The sequence below is a fragment of the Pteropus vampyrus genome, unplaced genomic scaffold (genome assembly GCF_000151845.1).
Source record: "Pteropus vampyrus isolate Shadow unplaced genomic scaffold, Pvam_2.0 Scaffold135, whole genome shotgun sequence".
Taxonomy (NCBI): domain Eukaryota; kingdom Metazoa; phylum Chordata; class Mammalia; order Chiroptera; family Pteropodidae; genus Pteropus; species Pteropus vampyrus.
The window spans coordinates 5,326,481-5,340,450 of NW_011888916.1; the positions used below are offsets into that span (position 1 = coordinate 5,326,481).

General features: G+C 38.2%; 1 protein-coding gene across 10 annotated transcripts in view; it reads left to right on the plus strand.

The window, feature by feature from the left end:
- The window catches only part of ELAVL4 (ELAV like RNA binding protein 4), a 95,175-nt gene that overhangs the window by 43,377 nt on the left and 37,828 nt on the right, over positions 1-13,970 (plus strand). The gene's annotated exons all lie outside the window — the stretch shown is intronic.

Below are 13,970 nucleotides of genomic sequence, written 5' to 3' on the forward strand. Positions count from 1 at the left end.
GAGGCAAAGATAACAATATTTCTCTTCTGCTGGGGATACAACTCATCCTTCAGAGTAGAACCAAATTTACTGAAAGTGCCAGGTTTAAGATTCTTTTACAGTGCTTTTGGACATCTCTGTTACTTATCTTCTCAGGGATATTAGATTTTCTTTTTCCAATTGAGAATGGACACTTATCAGGATAACCTAGGTACTAGGGAGGGAAAAAAAACAAAAACAAAAACGTAAATCCCAAGTTACTTTGTGTGCAGCTGGGGACACATGATGGCACTGGAAGCCATGTCCTTTATCTTTCTCCTTCATTCACCTGCAACTTCTGCTGCTGAGAAAGGGAAGCGGACTGTGACCCACAAGGATTCATGCAACCTATAAACTCAGGCAAAGAACAGCAAACCTCCGATAGAAATTATAGTATTCCCATGGACTGCAAAGAATTGAATTAGTTTATTTTTTTTATTTTGTTGCCTTTTTGTTTTTTCAAGCTTTGAGATTGCATCACTGAATCCAGGTTCCTAGATGATCAATATTTTAGGGGAGGAAACATATGGCTTAGGCAAGATAGAGTTAGGTGGTTCAGGGTGTATCTTGAAGCCAGCAGAGCTGGAATGCTAAATTGCATTTTTATAATTGTCTGTCTTATATCACCCCTCTCCAAAATGAATAGAGAAAAGAGAAAGTAACAAAGAAAAATCCCGAGAAATGAATTAGTGTACAAGATACAGTTTTGATCCACCTGTCTAGAGTTTGTGATTATTTGCATTATAGTGATAAAAAAGAATTATATTTTTACCTAATGTCACTCTCCAAGTATTCATAAAGTATAGTTTTTTAATTTTTATTTTGTTTTATTTTATATTAGTTTCAGGTATATAATACAATGGTTAGACGTTTATATAGTTTACGAAATAACCTACCCAATTACTCTAGCACCCATCTGTACACATAGCTATTACAATACTATTAACTATATTCCCTATGTTGTACTCTACATCCCCAGGACTATTTTGTAACTACTAATTTGTACTTCTTCATCCCTTCACCTTTTTCGCTCATCCCCCCAAACTCCCTCCCCTCTGGCAATCACCAGTTTTTCTTCTGTATCTGTGAGTCTGTTTTCATCTAATTTGTTCCTTCTGTTCCTTAGATTCCACATATAAGTGAAATCATATCACATTTATCTTTCTCTGTCTGACTTGCTTCACTCAGCATAATACCCTCTAGGTCCATCCATGTTGTTGTAAATCGTAAGATTTCATTTTCTAATGGCTGAGTAATATCCCATTGTATATATGAACCATAACTTCTTTATCCAGTAGTCTGTTGTTGGTCAGTTAGGTTGCTTCCATACCTTGGCTATTGTGAATAACACTGCTGTGAACATAGGGGTGCATAGATCTTTACGAATTATTGTTTTGGGGTTTTTTGGATACATACCCAGAAGTGCAATTACTGAGTCAAAAGGTAGTTCTAGTTTTAATTTTTTGAAGGACCTCCAAACTGTTTTCCATAGTGGCTGTAATAATTTGTAATCTCGCTAACAGTGTACAAGGGTTCCCTTTTCTCTACATCCTCATCAACACTTGTTTTTTCATTTATTAATAAAGATATCACCTCACACCTGCCAGCAGTGTAGTTTTTAGGAATATTTATCTCTCCATTTTAGGCAAGTGAGAGCTCTGAAGGGGTTGGGGGTTAAGAACAGGGTGGTCTAAACTGAACATTATCAATTATAAAACTAAGCATATGTAGTGACCGGTATACGAAACAGACTATAAGGGCTGTGGATAGTCAAGAAAGGGTGAGGTCTGTATTAGCTGGAGCTATTGGGGTAGGTATGAAAGATGAGTTTAAGATTTAGGTAGAGGGAAGAAAAGCAAAGGAATAGAGCTAAAATACCAGTCTAAGAACAGAAGTCTTTTTCATTCCTCTTTGGTTTAGACAAAGGAAGTAGATCCGGGATGTGCCCTCTGGAAGTGATAGTCTAATATGAAGAAGCACTGCCAGATGAAGTTAAGCATACCAAGAAATTAAGTTGGTTAGAGTTGCACCCCAACCGAAGAAGACATTTCCTGAGCGCCACCTCTAATCCATAACTTCATTTCTTCCTTTATAACACACGACTTTGGCTTAATTCGTGTTATCGTTCCATGGGAAAAGCAACAAAAAAGACCCTTCACTACTGTGGACAGCAGGGTGAATACTTTGCCACTGCTTTTGTGTCTAGAATCACATCTCTGATTAAAGAGACTGACTCAGTTTTGATTTGGTGACATTGAGTAATGCCTGTTCTTTTTTTCTGGATTTGCAAAAGTGCTAATAATCCTGTGTGCCCCTCTCAGTAGATGAGATGTGGGACATAGACTATGGCAATGGGGGGTGTGTCTGTTAGAGCATCGAGGCCACAAGGCATTGCGTGAAATAAGTCTCTTGGGTTGAAGAGGGAGAGGAGAGTGAGGGTTGTGTATCGCTTTTATGTTACCTCATATACTTTTAAGGAACTAGACTTAAAGGGACCCTGTGGGAATTTGATTAAGTTTTACTTCTGAGATAACTTTATAAGCAATAAAAGGCTCCTAAAATATGAAAGTGCTTTGAATTCACTCCTGAAATATGCATTCAGCCCTAAGGTGAGTTTATTGGCATAATTTCTTACAGCACCCAGCAAAGACAAATAAAAATGATAGCAGCAGCTTTTGTGTATTTGTATGTGCCTTATGTGTGTTCTGGGTACTATTTTAAATGCTTTAAAAATAATAGCTCATTTAAATAAGTAAATTGATGCAAACAATATATCCAACAAGGGGTTGATATCTAAAATATATAAAGAACTTATATAACTCAATATAAAAACGTCAATTAAAAAATGGGCAGAAAGAAATATAGATGGCCAACAGACACATGAAAATATTCTCAACATCACTAATCATCAGGGAAATGCAGATCAAAACCACAATGAGATACCACCTCACACCTGTCAGAATGGCTGTTACCAAAAAGACAACAAATAACAAGTGTTGGTGAGAATGTGAAGAGAAGGGAACCTGGGTTCACTGTGGGCAGGAATGTAAATTAGTGTAGCCGCTATGGAAAATAGTATGGGGATCTCCCCTAAAATTCAAAATAGAACTACCATGCAACTTAACAATTCCACTTCTGGGTATTTATGTGAAGAAAATGAAAACACTAATTCAAATATATACAATAGCCAAGATATGGAAGCAACCTAAGTGCCCATCATTAGATAAATGGAAAAAGAAGATTACTCAGCAACAAGAAAAAATGAAATCTTGCTATTTGTGACAACATGGATGGACCTAGAGGTTATAATGCTAAGTGAAATAAATCAGACAGAGAAAGACAAGTACCACATGATTTCACTTATATGTGGAATCTAAAAAACAAAACAAAACAGACTCATAGATAATGGAGAACAAACTGGTGGTTGCCAGAGAGGAGGAGTGTGAGAGACAGGTAAAATAGGTGAAACAAATTAAGAGGTACAAACTTTCAGTTATAAATAATTAAGCCATGGGGATGTAATGTACAGCATAGGAAATATAGTCAATAATATTATAATAACTTTGTATGGTGACAGATGGTAACAACTTATTGTGTTGATCATTTCATAATGTATAAAAATATCAAATCTGTTTGTACACCCAAAACTAATATAATATTGTATGACAACTATAACTCAATTAAAAAGATTACTTTAAAAAATAAAAAATAAATAAATAGTAAATTAGGGTTTCTTGGAGATTCCTAATAATAGCCAATGTTCATTGAGCACTTACTGTGTGCTAAGCATTATGCTGAGATCAGTAGATGAAGTTTCGTGTAATCCTCAAGACACTTATTTGACAGGTGAAGAAACTTTGACTTAGGAACAACTGAGTAATTTGCTCAAGGTGATTTAGCTTCCAAATAGGGAGGTGGAACTTGAACCCAGGGCTGACTTAATTGTGAGTTGTCCAATTTATAGTTTATCTTTGGCAGTTTCCCTAAAAATGCTGACCTGATTTCTCAGCTTTATTATCTAGGGAGTGAAAACTCTTAGTCCAGAAAAAAGTTAATTAGGATTCAAAATCTTTTTGTTTTGGAAAAGAGCACACTATGCATTTAAAAATAATAAATACCATTTTTTTTTTAATTAAGCAGGTCACTATTTACCTGAACAAGGAAGAATAAATTCGGAGTGGTTCTTAACTTCAGATTTTCTCTCTCCACAAAAATACCCCTCCCTATGTTCTTTTCTTTATTTTCAAGTACCATATTGAATCGGATGCTGCCTTAAACTTAAGCATAGTTAAAACCCAGTCTCAATTATGCATATCCAAGAAAATCCCAAGATATCGATTAGCTAAATGAACTTTTCTACATGCACATCAGTGGGATATTCATTAGTAAAGCAAAGAGTAGAGGAAATAGTAGCATTTATCAGTACATTTTGTTGCTGATTTAAAAAATGTGCTTGGGTACAGTGCAATGTGTCATCTGAATTCGGAGGAAAACAGGTAGATTTGCATCTATCATTTTATTTATCACCTCTCTGCAGTCATCTTATGCATATTCCAGGAAGAAGAATAAAATATTTTGATTTGGGGAGGAGCGAGTTTGATTATTGTCGGGGAAGAGTGAAAATTTTTAGGTATGGAAAAGATTCGACAGCCTAATGAGGTTACAAAATAGGAGAATACAGGTTTGCTTTATTAAGGGGTACTTGAAGAATGTCAGAACATTTAAGTGCAAACAGTAAACCATGTAATCATTATGCCTCTTACACACCCATCAAGGACAATCAGAGACCTCCCACCCTTTCTAATTAGGACAGGTTAGCAATTGAGTAAAGCTGTGACATTTAGGGTTTGTGCAGACACATTCTTCTTCTGTTGACATAATTTTTTCCCATGATGGCAATAGTCAGGATTACAGACCGGGTTCCTTTTGCTCCCTGGCTGTATTCCCCATCATCTTCCTTTTCAAATCTGATGGTTCTGCCCTGCTTCCAAACTCAGATAACCATAGGAAAGTATTCTCACATCCCAGGAGAGATATCTCAAAGGATTTTTACCTGGGATGTGAATCCGGCCTGGGTATTTTAAGGATTTTCTATTTCTGTACTTTAGCTGGCTGACTGGTTCAGAAAACCAATTCCCTGTTCACCCAGTTTCCCCTCTTTCTCCCAACATACACACATACACACACGCACGCACGCACGCACACACACACACACACACACACTCACTCACTCACTCACTCACTACCCCCCCTTCTCTGTAGAATGACCTCGTTGATTGAGACTAGGAACTAAGCGAGAAAGTAATGTCAAACTGAAATTTCCACACATTATCTAAAAATGTAATTCATCAGCTTCAGGGTAGGAGGAAAGTGCTTTCTGAAATGTGTTAATGGGAAATTCATTTTTTTCTTGTCTTCTGTGAGGTCTGGTGGTGGTGATTTCTTTTTTCGATCTGCTCCCCCACCCCCATTCCACATCTCCCTTACTGCTCTTAACTGATGAACTCTGTTATGTCTTTATTCCTTATAAGAACTAAAGATCTTTAAGTTGCCTTTTTGTTTCTTCTACAGTCCCAGAATTGAGCTTTGATGGAAGAAAATATTTCTGCTTTGAAGGGAAGATAAAATTCAGATAGAGACCATATATTTGTGTAAAGCTTTTATATTTGTAAAACATTTCCAATCAGCCAACAGTATTATTTAGTTCTTGCTTTATCAGACCAAATAAGTTATTCCCTTTCCTTCTCTTCTCTTAAATTCTATAGCAGGATCTGTAAGGAAGCCAAAGAGGATAAGATGTAATTTGTGTCCACATGTTGTAGCTAGAAAGGTCAATGTCTAGGAAGGAGCCAGGACAAATTGTGGGGCCTACAACAGCCTGCATGTCTGGTAGGGGCAGGGAGCCTGCTTATGATGCATATCACTACGTATCCACCTTTGCTATTTTGTGGGCTTTTGACTTGTTTTGTTTTTCACCATGGCCAAACTCATCAACTCAAATCTGGCTGTTAATTTTATTGGAATGATAGCACAGAAGGATTCATAACAATAAAATGAAGTTGAAAGTTTGATGGAATGCCTACTATGTGTCAGCTATAGACAAGGCATATTACATATGTTATCTCATTGAAACTTTATATCAGTTATGCATTATCAATGGTGTTGTTCCCATTTTACAGATAAGAAGACAAGGCTTCAAATAAGTTAACTGGAGAGTGAGATTAGATCTGTCTGACTGCAAAACCTGCGGTCTTTCTGTTACCTCACCACTCTGCCTCTGTTGAATGAATGTGAAGACATCAGCTATAAGTGTTCAGAAGAGAAAAAGAAGGCAGTGGGCTGGAGTTCTTAGAACAAGCATCAAATAGGCATTAGCCTTGAACTTGGGAGAGAGTAGATTGTATGACGTCAGTCCATATAGAGGAAGCAACTGAGCCAGGCTTCAGAGACATCTTCAAGGGATAAGTGAATAAAACAATCAGGACTACTCTATGGCTAAGTGTTAGTGCCCACTTTGTGTTGATGAGATAACTGAAACTCAAAGAGGTTAAGCAAGTTATGCAAGGTTACCGTCAAAAAGCTGTGGGACTGATTTGAACTCAGATCTGTCAGACTCAAGATAACCCGACTTAACACAGAGGGAGGTGGACCATTTGCAGACTTCTCATGGCATCTGTGATTTGAGAATCATTGCTTTTCTTGCTGAGGTCACACACAGGTTCTCACAATGACTCTCTTTCCATCTACTTCAGTTTCTTGCTGACTTATAAATTTAGTTTCCTACTTGGCCCCTGTTTTGTAGTTGGATGTCTGATGACATGTGATACTTCATCTATAATACGTGGATACAGCTAGTTAGGGTAATTACTCTAATTCCTATGACCACTAATGGAATTTCTCATCACAAATACCTTGAATGAAATTAAATAATTTTATTGGCAGTATGAACATAAAATGTATAGTTAATACTCCTTAATATTTTTCCTTCATGTTTGTTTTCAAAGGCTTTTATATTAAGTACTTCCTCTGACCCGGTTGAAATAGCCAATATAGACAAATGTCTTTACTCACTTTAAAGATGAGGCCAATGCAGCTCAAAGAAAACTTAAATCAAGAGCACTTGGCTTCTTATTTTCCCTGCTATTTCTTCTTCTTTTTTCTTTCCTTTGCTTGTTTTCTGTCTCACCCCCTCCTTCTACCTTCTTATTTATTAATATACCATTTGGCCCAAAAAGGATTTGAATTGACTGATAAGATAATATGGAAAAGAACTAAAATTAAAATAACCATAAACTTTTTTAAGCAAGGTGGAGAGAAATGAGTGTAGAATGGTAAAAGGAGACCAGAAGGAAAATTCGTAAATTAGATGTAGCTAGATGACTTGTCTGAGAAGTAACAGACACCTAGCCTAAGTTTTCTTTACATCAAGGAAAACATGATGGTGTCAACCTTGATCCCATCTCAACTGAAGCAGCATCCCAGCCCTACCCCACTTCCCACCACACTCGTATTAGCCCACAGGCCTCTGACTGTGGGGACAGTTGCCAGCTATAATACAGTATGGGATATGAAGTCTGAAATCACATATATAGAGTGTTCCTTTTCTCATCTTTCTTACTTGAACACGTGTTGGATTGACTGACTTGTTTTTCATGGCCAGAGCAGGCAGTGACACAGAAAAGCTGCCTGAGTAGAGTCCCTGTTCTCACTAGAATGCAAAAAGAGGTATTTGGAAGTGAGCTTCCTTGCTTGCTGCCCTGAACTGAGGTGTCCTGGCTTCTCCTTCCCCTCAGACCCTGAGGTTGGGTACTTCAGTCCTCTGCCTGTCTTCTTGGTGAAGGTCACTGCACTGAGTTCTGGCAAGTTTCCCATTGCCCAGGACCCTCAGCTGGACAACAGAAAAATCAAATGTCATTCTCACTTCTTGGTCCTGACTCTGGAAACTAGAACTAGTCCTCTGCCACCTTTTCTTTTCTTGGTGCCCCTCACCAGTTAGTGGAGCCTTACTAATGAGACAGACCACCCTCTGAGCACAAAAAGAAATAGAGCATCACTGGAAAGCACCACACTGCCCAACACATGCACACACACACACACACACACACACACACACACACACACGCACACACACCTCAAACACTTCTGTGTCTAGAAATACTAGACACAGTGCAATAAACTAACCAGAAGTGAGACAGACTTCAATGATGTAGTTCTGTGCCATTCCCTAGCCCCTACTCAGATACACACTTAATAGGTGTGTACATGGCTTTGCACAAGTCACTATCACCTTGGACCTCCATTTTCTTAATATATAATAAGAAGATAAATCCTTACCCTACCTTCTTTGCATGGTACTTGTGACTTCAAATCAGGGGACACGTGTCAAGTCACTCGTAAACTGAAACAATCTGGGAGGGGCCCTTTCTGGCTCATAACTGCTTCCCCCTTTTCACTAAAGGGTCTTACCTCTGAGCCAACAGATGTATAAAGAGAAAGGAAAGGGAAAGTTGATATCTGATCCTGATTCAAGCCTCAGTTATATAATTTCAAGTAGGAAGTAGAAGACAGCATATGAAGAAGGCAGGAGAGTGGAATGGGAACTTAAATTTATTCTGCACTGCTAGATGCCAGTCGCTTTGTATTTGCTATCTCATTTAATCCTGACCACAACCCCAAGAGATGATGGTGAGCCCCCTTCTTTAGATGAGGAATCCGAGGCTTATGAAGTTTAAAGCAACTGACTCGAGGTCACACAGCTGGCAAGCAGCCAAGCTATCTGTGTACCCATGTCTGCCTGACCACGTACTGCTGCCAGTTGGAACAAGAGACCTTCTCAGAGGGTTCCCGCATTCTTGCTCTTTCATCCTGAGTCGTGAACATGGCTGTATAGGACGTAGTCCAGTAAGCCTTAGAAATAGCTGCACTAATAATGAACAATAGTTTTAGTGGTTCTGGAAGATTGTAAATGAAAGCCTTAGGTTCAATATTTGAAAATGTCAGGATGATTTCTGGGATTGCTTTTACAATCAGGCTACTTTTATGAGCAGCAACATGATAAAATGTAAGGATCCACCAATTTCTCATTCTAGCTCTAGCTATGGGACTCTACGTGGATCAAACAAGTCTGTGCCTCAGATTGTTGTGCAGGAAATGGGGACAGTAACACAGCTCTTTCCACCTTACTGTCTGTTGTGACATCAGATGAGCTGCTAATGTGTTAGTAAGTCGTTAAGTGCTTATACCAATTCAGGATATTACAGTGGTCATCCAGAAGATAGGACATTGTAAGCAAGGGATTTATGAGGGTAAAGCAAGTACTAACCCCCATGATAAGCTAGCTTTGCTCTCTAGTCTGCTTTCCAGATGTTTTGTTCAGTTATCTACATACATCTCAACAAAAGCTGATTAACTCTCTCAGACATCAGTGTCTGTTATTGATGCTCAAGCTGATCAAATTACAATGCCACAGATCCTACTTGTGCCGTTAATATTAGATTTTGGATTCCGGTCTATAATGAATGATTTTTTTCCTCCACGCATTGGAAAAATTGGTTAGCAGAGTTCATAAGAAAGTTTAATTAGCAGGGCTGTTTGTGAAAATAGCGGTTGTGAGTCATGGTGCAGTATGAACTAACGTTTCTCAGGGTTGAATTTGTTCTTCTGTTCCTTGAGCAGCCGCTTAGGATCCTCGTGTTTGGGAAGCTAATGTCTGCATGCTGCCCACTTAAACTGCACCATGTAATAAACTAATGACAAAAACAAAATATTTTAAAAGCCCAAGAGGAAAAAGAGGTGTAGGATGTTTGCGTATTTGTGTATGTGTGTCTGTGTCGTCCAGGGGATTATTAGGGACCTACTATAGTCCAAGACTGTGCTAGTCAGGATAGCCAAGTGATAAAGAGCTAGACCCATTTGCATCCCAACTTCACCACTTACTGGATGTATAACAGGCAAGCAAATACTTACCCTTCCTGTGCCCGTTTTCTCATTTGTAAAATAGGGATAGTGGTAGGATTATTGTTAGCATCAGTATAAGTAAAGCACTTAGAACAGCAGCTGACATATAGTATTGTAATTCTTCCTGCAGTTCTGTGAGGTATAGGTATTATTAGCCTTATTTTACAGGTGAGGAAACAGACTCAGAAAGGTTAAGTGACTCACACAGCTTCTAAGTAGCCGAGCAAAGTTGAATGCATGTTTGTTTGATTCCAAAGCCTCTGCTTTTTAAATTTTATTTTATTATTAGTTTCAAATATACAGTACATTGGTTAGACATTTATATACTTTATAAAATGATCCCCCTAATTGCTCTTTCTCTTCTCTGGCTCTCCACCTAGCCACTACATTAATGCAAACTGCATTCCCTATGCCGTACTCCCCAACCCTGTGACCATCTACCAACTCCTAATTCGTACTTCTTTAACCCTTCACACCTTCTTCGGGCCCCCCAACCCCTGCCCCTCTGGCTGTTACCAGATTGTCCTCTATATTTGTGAGTCTGTTTTTGATTAGTTTGTTCTTTTTGTTCCTTAGATTCTGCATATAAGTGAAATCATATGATATTTATCTTTCTCTGTCTGACTTATTTCACTCAGTATAATAACCTCTAAGTATATCCATGTTGTTGCAAATGGTAGAATTTCATTTTTTTAATGGCTGAATAATATTCTATTGTATACATGAACCATAACTTCTTTATCCAGTAGTCTGTTGATGGGCATTTAGGTCGCTTCCATATCTTGGCCAAGCCTCTATTTCTATCTGTAACACTATACCTCCTCTCTGGGTCATATGCCTAGTTAGTTAACTATTAATAATGTTCTGTGTGTGCCTGTATGTGTGTACCTATCTGTGTGTGTTCCTGCTTGGGTATCCATACAGTCACACGCAATTGTGCTTTATTTTTTCCTTGGGTCTTTAGTTCTTCTAGTGAAACTCCTTGAGCTCACTGCACACTGACTACTGACACATAATGAACTAGAACCAGATGTGTACAACTTGTACCGATGTGAAAATATGTGCTCAGTTGTCTGACCCCCAACCTACTATGCATATCTGTCCTGTGACTAGGTCATTCCAGAAGCAAGTCTCTGCGATGTCTTCTAAGAAACAGAATCATGGACTATCACAGTGAAGAGACCTTAGGAGTATTCTCTGGGTTTGTCTCCTTGTTTTTTGCTGGCCCCTCTGGTTATTTCAGGAACTGTAGCTCAAAGCTGGAGCCCAGACCCCTCCCTCACCTTAGGGTAATTATACCTTAGACAGTATTCAGTCCTGTTTCAAAGAGTAATGTTCATTTGGAAATCCCATCTAAAAGTCTTTTCCCAAGGATGTTTAATAGGTAGTATGTTTTTTTAAAAGGGGTGCTGTGACCGAACGTGTTTGGAAAACTGAAGTGAACCAAGTTAGAAAGGGGTTTCTTTTTATCACTGCTTGTCTTGAGCCATGTTAATGGGCACTTTAAATCTTAAAAGGAATGATGTAATATGCATCATTCATTACCCAGGGAAGCTTTATTTTCTTCAGCATTTTGTGGACTACATGTTTAAGCCAGGAGGAAAGAAGGTAAGTGGGTAGAAGGCAAGAAGGCAGTTTGAGACAGTTTCTACTTGATGACTTAATCTCTTTTGTTAAGAAAGAGATGGTGTCCTGTACTGCACATGAATGGGCAAGTAGAGGCCTTGGAAAGTCTTACTAACTCCCAAGAGGAACAGAAAAGGGTGCTGGGTGGCTCCATCTCTCTAGCACCAGCACGGCTGTATCACATGCTAAGCATTTTTTGTTCAAAATTATTAAGTACTGAGCATGTTCTGGGCATGAGTTAAATTATGCGTTCATTGGTTTTCTGATTGTCAGGGTGACATTTCATTTTCCATTGCCTAAGAGAGCTGATCCGTTGGAACGTATTTACATTTTGTGATTCTCACACACATTCCAAGGCACTCCTTCATTGTCACCTCTCCCAGGTACTTTACTCATTGTAATGAGGCTGGTCACATTTGCATAGTGTAGTCATTCCCCCAAGAAGCCTGTAGCTTTAAAAAAAAAGAAAAGAAAAATCAAAGAAGATGGCTTCCCTCCTCCATTCCTACTCTACAGACCCATTTCTGTATGAGCTCTTTTGATCTGGGTTTTTATTTATTTTGTCTTATTTCTTACCTGTGAGCTGAATGGTGAAGGAAAGAGAAGACATGTTTCTTTTTCTTTTCATGGATCTGGGGAAATTCTTTTTTAGCATTTGTTGGAACTGCAATGAACTGTCAGACCATGGTTGTGAGTTTCACGCCTGGTACTTTACTATCAGTGAACCCCTTCGACGATAAGAATGAGGGTTCGTCCTTGCATTTCATACTACTATTAGTGGTAGATCCGAGGCCAGAGAACCCAAGCTCTTAATTCAGAAATGACACATTGACATAGGTTTCAAAGTCCTTCTCCAGCTCATGGTTGGCATCCTGACTTATCTCTGCGCAGACAAGTTTTTTATCTCACTTCCATTGAAATCCATGAATTTCCTTTTATTTTGAATAAAAGCAGTTTTAAAAGACTTATATTCAGTTAATATTTGTGATGCATCTACCTTGTGCCAAGACATCTCACATAAGTTATCTCATTTAATCTAAATCCCAACATTATATCAGCCACCTTCCATATGCCCTTTATGAGACTAGTATCCGATGAGAGTTTTGGAAGCCATTGTCTTAATGCCTAAATACAACAGTTTCTTTCACTCACAGACATTTCACCCACAGTCTCATTTACCCAAAGGTTAATTAATTGCACTGCATGTAATTGGTATTAACCTGATGACTCTTTCTACCTCTTCTACCTTTGTTGTTAAACCGTCATCTAACATCAGCTGCATTTCTGGAATCACCTGTTGGTTCACTTTCTTTCTGAGTGGAAAGTCTTTTCTATCTGACATCCAGACCTTTGTTTCATGTGAGAGTAAGCCAACTGAGAATTAAGAATTCTGGTTCATTTTTCTGGCAAGCCGAGGATTTGCCAAATTCCTCTTCTTTTTGTTCAACCTTTGTCAAAAAAAAAAAAAATTTTAATGTGTGACTATTCTTTCCTGTCTGTAAAATATTCTGAACATAATTTAATTTCATGTTGCTTCGATTAAGAATCTTTCATTGCCCCAGGATCATCAGTTTGAACACTTCTTTTTGTATGATAAATGCTGAAGGTGAGATAGTTGTCATGAGGCTTCTATTGTCCCCGGTACATTACCTAGAATATTTTTTCCTTTCAGTTTTTTTTTTTTTAAACTAACACTTGATACTAACTTTTTATCTTATGAATCACCTTTCTTTCCTGAATAGACAGAAGAAAAATAAGGTTCAAATTATTTCAGTTTTTTCATTCGTTGAGGTTTATTATTTCAATGTATAAGAGCTGTCATTTGGAGCAGCTTATTTTATAGGACGAACCAAGAGAGATTTAAAAAGACTCCTTTGAGAATTGATTAGTTGGCTTTCTTTACGAAATAGTGTAGCTTTGTAGCTGATCCTTCCTGCTTTGGGGACTGATGGAAATCACTGTGTATACTTTGTGAATTTCCGTGTGCTTTACCCTAGGAACAGAGGCATTGTTTTACATCTACTTGAACAGTTCGGTTGATATCGTCTCTAAAATCAGAAATGCTATTAAAGCCTCTATGGGTCTTGGAGCCAGATGGACTTCTATCTTGGGATCTGAGACCTGTGGACATCGGTTTCCTTGATCGTAAATGGTAGCGATAATACCTACCTTGTAGAATTGTTTTTAGGACGGTAGATGAGATGATGGAAATAAAGCACTCAAATATAACTTAAATGTTCTCACACACACAAAAAAAGAGATAAATATGTATTAACTAGACAGGCGGAATCCTTCTACAATGTGTATGCGTATCAAATCATCATGATGTACATTTTAGATTTCTTACAACCTTATTTGTCAATTTTACC